At 40.0% G+C, this 9,363-nt stretch overlaps 1 pseudogene; it reads right to left on the bottom strand.

The window, feature by feature from the left end:
- Positions 1-2,325: 2,325 nt before the first annotated feature.
- LOC102872314 lies at positions 2,326-4,156 on the bottom strand (annotated as a pseudogene).
- Positions 4,157-9,363: the final 5,207 nt, after the last annotated feature.

The following is a 9,363-nucleotide window of genomic DNA, read 5'->3' on the forward strand; positions in this document are numbered from 1 at the left end:
TAATTGCAAAGACCACGGCCTGGATCAGGTGCACCTTAGTCTCTAGACTGACATTATTGTTCTTCCCTACTCTGGGAAGATCCCTAACAGCAGACTTTCCCAATGCAATTCATCTTTTGATTTCCTGGCTGCTAGTACCAAAAGTGTTGGTTGTGGAGCCAAGCAAGCTGAAGTTGTTTACAATCTCAATCTTTTCTCTTTCTATCATGAAGCTGCCAGCTAACTTAATGGTAAGAATCTTTGCTTCCTTGATGTTGAGCTCCAATCCATATTGAATGCTGCAGTATTTGACTTTCTGCAATAAATTCCTCAGGTCCTCCTCAGTTTCAAAAAGTGATGTTGTGTCATCTGTATAATGCAGGTTGTTTATGAGTCTTCTTCCAATCTTGATGCCACATTCTTCCTCATATAAAATTCAGCCTCTCAAGACTTCAGACCATTTCCAAAATAATAAAAGAAGACATATAGTTGCAGTATGTTGTTATGTAGAAACTGACTCATAGCTGATCCTTCAGCAGGTTTTCAGAGGCTATACACATGAAAGGAGATTGCCCTTCTTTCTCTCACAAAGCAGTCAATGGATTTGAACAATGTTCTTAATGCCCTAGCAAAATTCAAACCACATAGCTTACCCTTCAATGGTTTTTCAGAGGCTGTAAATCACAAAGCAGTTGGTGGATTTGAACCACATGTCTTAGGGTTGGCAACACAACTCTTTACCACTAGGCTACAAGAGATCCCTGAAGAAGACATACTAGAGAGGAGCAAATAAAAGAGAGATGAAGTAAATCAGCTCACCCTTGGAAATAGTTTCACCTTGTAGGTGGAAAATGCAAATAGTAAGAAAAATGCAGAGGGCTTTTCATTAAGTTAAACTTAGTCTACCTAAAGGACTGTTGTAATTTTAATATTAGGTCGTTTTTATTATTTCACTGTTCAAATGCCCTTCCTTTTATTAAATGATGTAACTGTATGTGATAGCTGCTAGTATTTGTCAATAACTAGTAAAATAAAAAGTGAATTATCTTATTGTGACCACAAAATTTGTTTTAGTCCACAAAATCCAAAGTCTAAGAGGCATTAAGTTAGTTTAATTTCCTTCCTGTAATATACAGCTTAAATCTGGCAACTAAAGGAATAATTATCTACCAGCCCCAGACCAAAAGTAAAGTTTCACTTAAAGTCCTGGTCTGTAGAGCAATTGAAGTGTTTTATAGTTACTAAGTCCTGTTAGAAGTCTATCACAGTAATTCATATGAAAAAGACAAATGTATTCCAGGTTATGTATTTTCAACAGGAATTATATCACTTTCCAGGGGATTGATTCCTGAGGGAGGTGCAAAAAAAAATACTGCAGTGGTGTGTGACCCTCACATTTAATCCTACCTTGGCCAGGCCACTGTGGCCCCAGGATGCTCAAAGGGCAATATAATTTCTTAGATTTAATATTATTGATTTAATTTTATTTTTATTTCTTAGATATAATTTCTTTATTTAGGAAAAATTAAATTCAGTTAAATTTAAATTAAATTAACTAATTCATTTCTTTAAATTTAATTTCATTTGTTGCCTTAGGGAGATGAAATTGGGGGGTGGAGTGAGAAGCAGAAGCATTGGTCTAGATCTGCAAATAGTGTTAGATGTAGTTTGTGAATGATGTTCCCCTTATATTTGGTAATAACAATCATCTTTAGAGTATCTGGCTCCCAATTTCACCTTTGTTTTCCCTTCCTGTGATATCCCTGGTCCCAGATTCTAGGATTCATTCTTTTGATGTTGTTGTTGTTATGTGTGGTCGAGTCATTTGCGACTCATAGTGACCCTATGTACAACAGCCCTAAACCCTGCTCTATCCTGTGCCAATCTCATTGCCTCTGACACACCCGTCCTGATTACCCCAGTCACTGAATCAATCCACCTCATAGAAGGTCTTCCCCTCCTGCGCTGTCCCTCCACTCTGCCCAGCATGATGTCCCTCTCCACAGACCTGTCTCTCCTTACAACATGTCCAAAGTATGTCAGGCAAAGCCCCAGAATCCTTGCCTCCAAGGAGCAGCCTGGTTTAACCCTCTCCAGAATGAATCTATTTGTTTTCTTGGCAGTCCATGGTACTTTCAGTACTCTTATACTTAGCAAAATATTTACCATATCAGTACCTTAAAAAATTTGTAAGATAATATTTGTTGCTTGCAGTCATGGGAAATTATCACACTATTGAATGAAAGGTATTGTTCTATTGTTAATTTATTTTTAGATATGTTGTTTACTTGATAATAAGGAGTAAACAGAAATTCTTCATTCCTCTTCTTTCTTCTGGTTCCTGAACTAAACTATAGGAACAACATTGGGAACAGCACAGAAAAAATCCTGTGCAGATCTTGCTCTTTTGCAGCACTGAGAATCAAAGAAGCCTGAGTTGCATGCTTTGCAATCATGTTTTAGACAGAGTGCCAAATGGGTTATTCTCCAGATATCGGTGACTGATGTTTCCTCTTTCTTTTCTTCGGGTTTCATGGCAGGAAACAGAGTTACTTCCTTGATGTTATTGGAACTCATGAGGAACATGGTGACTTAGTCAGTGTCCACGCCCCAGTCAGCCATCAAGGGTGGCCCATACTCAGGGCTGTGCAGAAGATCTCATCTATGAACATGGCCTCATCATCACCAGCAGTTTTGGCCTTAGTCTATTCTTTAAACAGCTGCTGCATGGAGTTATTCAGCTTAATGTAAGCATTACACATTTCCTTCTTCATGACAAAGGGCTCAAAGCCCTTGGTCAGACCCTCTTTGGAGTGGTGTTACTTGGCCAAAGTGCTCATGATCACAGCTAAACATGAGATTGATTCAAGTCACTTCAAAGACTCTCTGACAAGCTTATCAAGGAGCCTGGCTGTAGTGTGAGGTGAGGGACACTCAACAGCTTTGCTGTGCAGATATCATTGAGGATTTTGCATGCTTCTTCAGTTTCAAATTGATGCATTTCTGGAACCTTCATTCCCAGGACTTTCTCAAGTTCTTCCACCATGTTGATCTTGCAACATGGTGGAAGGGTGGGGTGAAGTCGATTTCATAGGCTTGGTGGTAGGGGCCATATGCATAGTAGGTGACCTTGTAACTGCCAGTGATGCACTTCACCATCCCTGACATCTACTCTGTCATTTCCATGAGGTCCTGGGAGTCTGTGGAGCCCATGTAGAACTCACAGTGGTGAACTTGGGATAGTGAGTCAAATTAATTCCTTCATTAAGGAACTGAAGTCCAATTTCATAAACCTGGTCAAGGCCACCAATCACCAGCATCTTGTGGTAGAGCTCTAGAGCAATTTTCATGTATACAAGTTCATATCCAGCTCATGTGATGATCTGGTCACTGCTCCCACCAGGATGATGTTCATCATGGGAGTTTAAATCTCCAAGGATCCCAACTCATCCAAGAAACTTCATACATATGTGATGATCTTGGAGCAGATGATAAGCTTCTGCCAAACAAAGTCAGGATCAAGTTCAAGTATCTTTGACAATAGCATGTTTCCTTATCTTTGAGTCTAAAGTGAAGATGAGGTAGCATATGCAAATAGGGAGAGAGCAGCTTGACTTCATAGAGAATGATGCTTAGCTCACCCTTCTTTGTTTTCCCTGGATTCCTCTGGACACCATTTATGTCTCTTCAATGCAATTTGTTATTTATATGAATAAATTCTTCTTCTGCTTTGTAATTCCTGGAATTGGCCATGATTTGCAACCTGACCCCCTCTCCTTGAAGGACCTACAAGATGAGCTTGCCTGCAGAAGCTCTTTTGGCATGGATCCTACCTGCCTCCCTTAAGGTGACGTCAGTCAGGTGATCCCCAGGCTGGAGGTGACTGTATCTCTGGATGAACTCAGTATGTGAGACGTCCACATGGAACTAGCCTTCAGCTGTTGTACTGCATGACTGTGGATATTGTAGAATTTGGGGTCCGTCCAGGCTCACATCACTGTCATTGTCGTGGTTGGTGGTCACAGCAGCCTGGCGTAGGCTTTTCTCACTGAGCTCATTCTACTTTGCCTCATTCTGATACTTTCTTCTCAGCTTTCAAACACCTCTTGAGCTCATTCTTACCCAGCTTTGACCCAGCACCATCCACTTTCACCTGAGCCTCCTGCACCATGATCATATTTCCCAAGGGCATAATCTGAAAGGCCATTGTCAATTTTTATAATTACCAAATTGAATCATGTGGGCACACCTCTACTGTTTCCAAAGCTCTCTTTAAAAAGATTATCAGGAATTCATCCGAACATGCCAGGTCGTTGCTGCCCCTTTCTACTCTACTTTGACTACATGGTTACATTCTATTCCTTGCCAATGCATCTCATGTACAAGCATTAATCTCAGCTTGTGGAGGCTTGCATGTTTCTGTAATGCTGAACAAGCTTGCAGACTAAGATAACCTAGGAATGAATGCCTGGCGACCTGCTTCTAAAAAGTAGTCCATGAAAACATTGTGGATCATAATAGTCTGATCAGCAACTACTCATGGGTATTGATGAAGAGCCAAGAATTTTCATTCTGGGGCTGACTCCATGGGAGCCATTAACAACTATTTGACTCCAGAATCAACTATTAAGATTCTACAATACTGCCTTAGAAATGAGTTCACTAGGACTTGCAATGTATTTTGTTCCTACTCGATTTTGATAGAAGTTTAAAAAAAATTTGAAAAGAGAAAAAGAAAAAGAAATTAGTTCAGAGCTTGGGAGATGCAGGTTCAAATACTGGCTCTGCCACTTCCTACATGTATTCCCATGGACTAGCATTCAATGTATCTGAGTCTCAGTTTCCACAATTGTCCTGTATTAGAGAGTTACTTCTACCTATAAATGAAATCATGCCTGATTGAAAAAAAAAATCTGAACTTTTGTTCAGGTTCAGAGGTTTAGACTAGACAGATGAGCCTTGGAGTTTGAGACCAGAAAGATAGAAGAACACACTGCTTGCTGTGTTCACAACCTTTTGGGTCAAAAGGCGGGATTACTACCTTAAAAGTAAACAGTGGAAACATAAAATCTGAATATTCTGAAACCCCCAAAGAGCAAGAGAGATGAGTGTGGAGTATAGTCGTTTGGATCTCTAGAGATTCTAAGCTAAAGCTAGAGAAGAGAAGAGATTGTGTCTTAACCAACCAGAGATGCTGTCTATGACCAACAGACCACTGAGACCTCTCCTTCCTGATCCTAGATTCCAAGTTTTCTGCTTCTCCACTTGTCTACTGCTTCCTGAAAACACAAGAGGGAAATGTTAAGTCCCTTGAACAATGTCTGAGGCCTTACACATCACTTCAACCCAGAGACAAATGGCTGCAAACCAAGAAAGGGACTCAAGGATCAATGTTCTAACAAGGCCAAGAGTGAGGAAGACCTGCTGCCTGGAGTCATATACTGGCCAAAAATGATTCCTAACTGGTACTTTATAGTATAGCACATGATCACTAGGTGCTGTCAAAACCCTCAGTTTTTAAACTTCCGTTAAACACAGAAGAGGAAGAAGAGACCAGTCTTTCTCCCCAGGATCACACTGAAGGTATTTATTAACCTGATCAAAGCATGTTACCTGAGAAATTATTGTCATCCAAATACAATGTTCTTTCCGCTTTATGACTAGTTTCCCAACTCTTGCACTTCCTAACATGGAGCTGCTCCATTTATGAGGTCATTTGTTTTCCAGTGAACTCAGTTACAGGGCTTGCCAATCATGCAGATCCAGGTTCTGGCCAAGAAAGCTGTGTGGAAAGAACAGCATTAAACCCCTCACGGTTCTCAGGTAAATCAGAGCTTTAGAATCCCATACGATTGTCCTTATTAAAAAAAAAATTATGCTCACATTGATAACAAGTTCCAAATGTTGTCTTTTAAAAAATATATGTTTGTTTCAAATCATATGTTTTTAATATTTACCAAAGCAGCCTGAGGTATAATTATTCTAATCCCACATATTATCCAAAAGCCAGGAGACAACATGCAGAAGTTATGAATGTGTTATCAATAACATATAGAATAAATCTGTTGATTCAAGACATAAACAGTCACACCAAAAGAGGAGAAACAGTGAACAACAGATTCAATTTAAGTTATGTCTGTTCATAGAACAGACTAGTTTCAAATCTTCCTGGTAAGGAACAGAAAGCTCTGGTGTGACTCATTATAGTGTAGTGTGAATTTAAATGACCCAATCCCCATACAGTATTTCCATTTTCAATCTTACTTGTATTTACAAAATAAACTCTTGAATTCTTTGTATGGCAATTAAAAACTTCAGAGAATATATGAAATAAATGTGGAAAGACATGGACTGGGAAACCACAATATATTTAAGAAAAAAGGATTTGCCAAGAGTGAAATAAAGGAAGATCCTTGATGATAGGAATTGACACCGGCAAGTATGTCAGAGATGATGAGAGTGATATAGGATAAGACAGGATTCCGATCTGTTGTTTATAAGGTCACTGGCTCCTAGTAGATTTGACGGCACATAACAACACTGTTGATAAGAAGCTTTGGTGTTGTAGTCCATAGGAAGTTCCTCCAAAATGAGGAAGATGGCAGATTAAGACTTAAATTCTTAAAACTCAGATGGGAAGTCACTACTCATTAGAACCAACAGGACAACAGTGAGTTTGAGTGTTGGTAACACGAGTTAAATGGCCTTCATCCTTAGCACAGATCTTATTTCTGTCAGTTTTAATCAAGCATCGATCAGTTACAAAAAGCTTTCAGCTTCTTTTGGTCTTGGTATGTAGTGCTTACTTTTTAATATATATGTTTTCAGTGGGGGGGGGGAACCTAAACTAAAATGTGTGGCGTTAGGATTGGTGGAAGATCTATCAACAATCTGCGTTATGCAGATGACGCAACCTTGCTCGCTGAAACTGAGGAAGACCTCATGCACTTAACTGCGGAGGGTCAAGGACTGCAGCCTTCAGTATGGACTGAGACTCAATGTCAAGAAGACCAAGATTCTCACCGCTGGGCCAGTTGGTAGCATCAAGATGGATGGCGAAGAGATTGAGATTGTCCACAGCTTCAGTTTGCTCGGCTCCACAGTCAACACTCTTGGCACCAGCAGCCAGGAAATAAAAAAACGTATTGCGACGAGCAAGTCTGCTGTTAGGGACCTCTCCAAAGTACTCAAAAGCAACGGTGTCTCTTTGGAGACAAAGGTGCGCCTGATACAGGCCATGGTCTTTGCAATCACTTGTTATGCATCAGAGAGCTGGACAATGACTAGGGAGAATAGAAGGAGAATTGACGCCTTTGAGCTGTGGTGCTGGAGAAGAGTATTGAATGTACCATGGACTGCCAAGAAAACAAACAGATTCATCCTAGAGAGGGTTAAACCAGGCTACTCCTTGGAGGCAAAGATTCTGGGGCTTCGTCTGACATACTTTGGACATGTTGCAAGGAGAGACAGGTCTTTAGAGAGGGACATCATGCTGGGTAGAGTAGAGGGACAGCGCAGAGGAGAAGACCCTCCATGAGGTGGATCGATTCAGTGACTGGGGTAATTGGGATGGATGTGTCAGAGGCAGTGAGATTGGCACAGGATAGAGCAGGGTTTAGGGCTGTTGTACATAGGGTCACTATGAGTCGCAAATGACTCGACGGCACATAACAACAACAACAAACTAAAAAATGCTTGAGGGAGCTCTGGTGGCCTAAGGTTAAAGAAGTTTCACTGACACTCCAAAGGCAAGAAGTTCAAATCTGCCAAGGCTCCTTCAAGGAGGAAAATGGGCAGCCTCTTCTTCCACAATTTACTGCCTCTGAAAACCCACTTGAGGTTCCACTACGGGTGAGTTCCAACTCACCAACACATAACAAGAATATGTTGTTGTTGTTATTGTTGAAGAAGTATATTCTTGGCCTTAATATCCTGTATCTATTCCCTACAGTTCCTGACATGAGCACAGGCAGCTGGAGACCTCTAGCCTTATGCTTTCAGAATTGAGTATTTAGATATTGAAAAAGCAAACAGTTACTGCTCAAGCTAATTGTTTTACTATCTCACAGATGCAAAATTATGCATAAACATGTTTGTACACTGTATGGAATAATAAAAAATATCAATATGCTCAATATCCAGTGGTCAAGACACAATTTTGAGTTTCAAAATACATTTTGGATCAGTGAAAAAAGAGAGAGAGTTTTTTAATTTCAAAGCCCTGAATTTTTTTAGTATCAAGAGTAGGCTTAGAGAGAATGTGGAGTTGTGGGAACTCTCATACACTGTTGTTGGGATTGTAAAATGGGGCAATCACTCTGGTAAACAGTACTGAATGGATTGAGAAGGTGTGCAACATTACTTTGGACAAATATGAAAACACAAAGAGGAGAAACAGTTGTAAACAGACACTAATGATTGGAACATGGAATGTGAGAACCATGAATGTAGGAAAATTGGATACTGTTAACAAAGAAATGGAGTGCATAAATATTTATATACTAGATATTAGCAAGATGAGATGGACTGTCATGGTGGCATGGGACATTTTGAATCATATATGACCTACTAAGCTGGAGACAAAAAGGTGAGGAAAAATGAGGTCACTTTCATTGTTAAAAAAAGTCATTTTTAGGTCAGTCTTGAAATACAATGCTGTGACAGAATAATATCCATATGCATACAAGGATGTCCAGTGAATACCACCATCATTCAAATATATGCACCAACAACCAGAGCCAAAGAGGAGGAAACAGAAGATTTTTATCATCTCTTGCAGTCAGAAATTGATCAAACATTCAATCAAGATAGATGCATTAATAATAATGGGTGACTGGAATGCAAACGTTAGGAACAGAGAAGACAGATCAGTAGCTGGAAAACATAGACTTGGTAACAAAAATGAAGCTAGAGATAGAATGAGAGGATTTTGCACAATCAAGAACTTATGTCTTGCAAATACATTTTTAAAGAAACATAAACACAGTCTATTCACATGGATTTCACCTGATGGTAATCAGATTGATTACATCTGTACAAAGAATTCCTGGAGAAGCTCAATATCAACTGTAAAAATTAGGCCGGTTGCTGATTGTGGAATAGATCACCAACTACTCATATGTAATTCAAGCTAAAGCTAAGGAAATGTAATCAAGTATGTTGTTGTTGTTATGTGTCGTCGAGTCATTTGCCACTCAGAGCGACCCTATGTACAACAGCCCTAAACCCTGCTCTATCCTGTGCCAATCTCATTGCCTCTGACACACCCATACCGATTACCCCAGTCACTGGATCAATCCACCTCATAGAGGGTCTTCCTCTCCTGCGCTGTCCCTCCACTCTACCCAGCATGATGTCCCTCTCCAAAGACCTGTCTCTCCTTAC

The sequence above is a fragment of the Elephantulus edwardii genome, unplaced genomic scaffold (assembly GCF_000299155.1).
Source record: "Elephantulus edwardii isolate Elephantulus edwardi_28Jun2011 unplaced genomic scaffold, EleEdw1.0 scaffold00111, whole genome shotgun sequence".
In the NCBI taxonomy this organism is placed as follows: domain Eukaryota; kingdom Metazoa; phylum Chordata; class Mammalia; order Macroscelidea; family Macroscelididae; genus Elephantulus; species Elephantulus edwardii.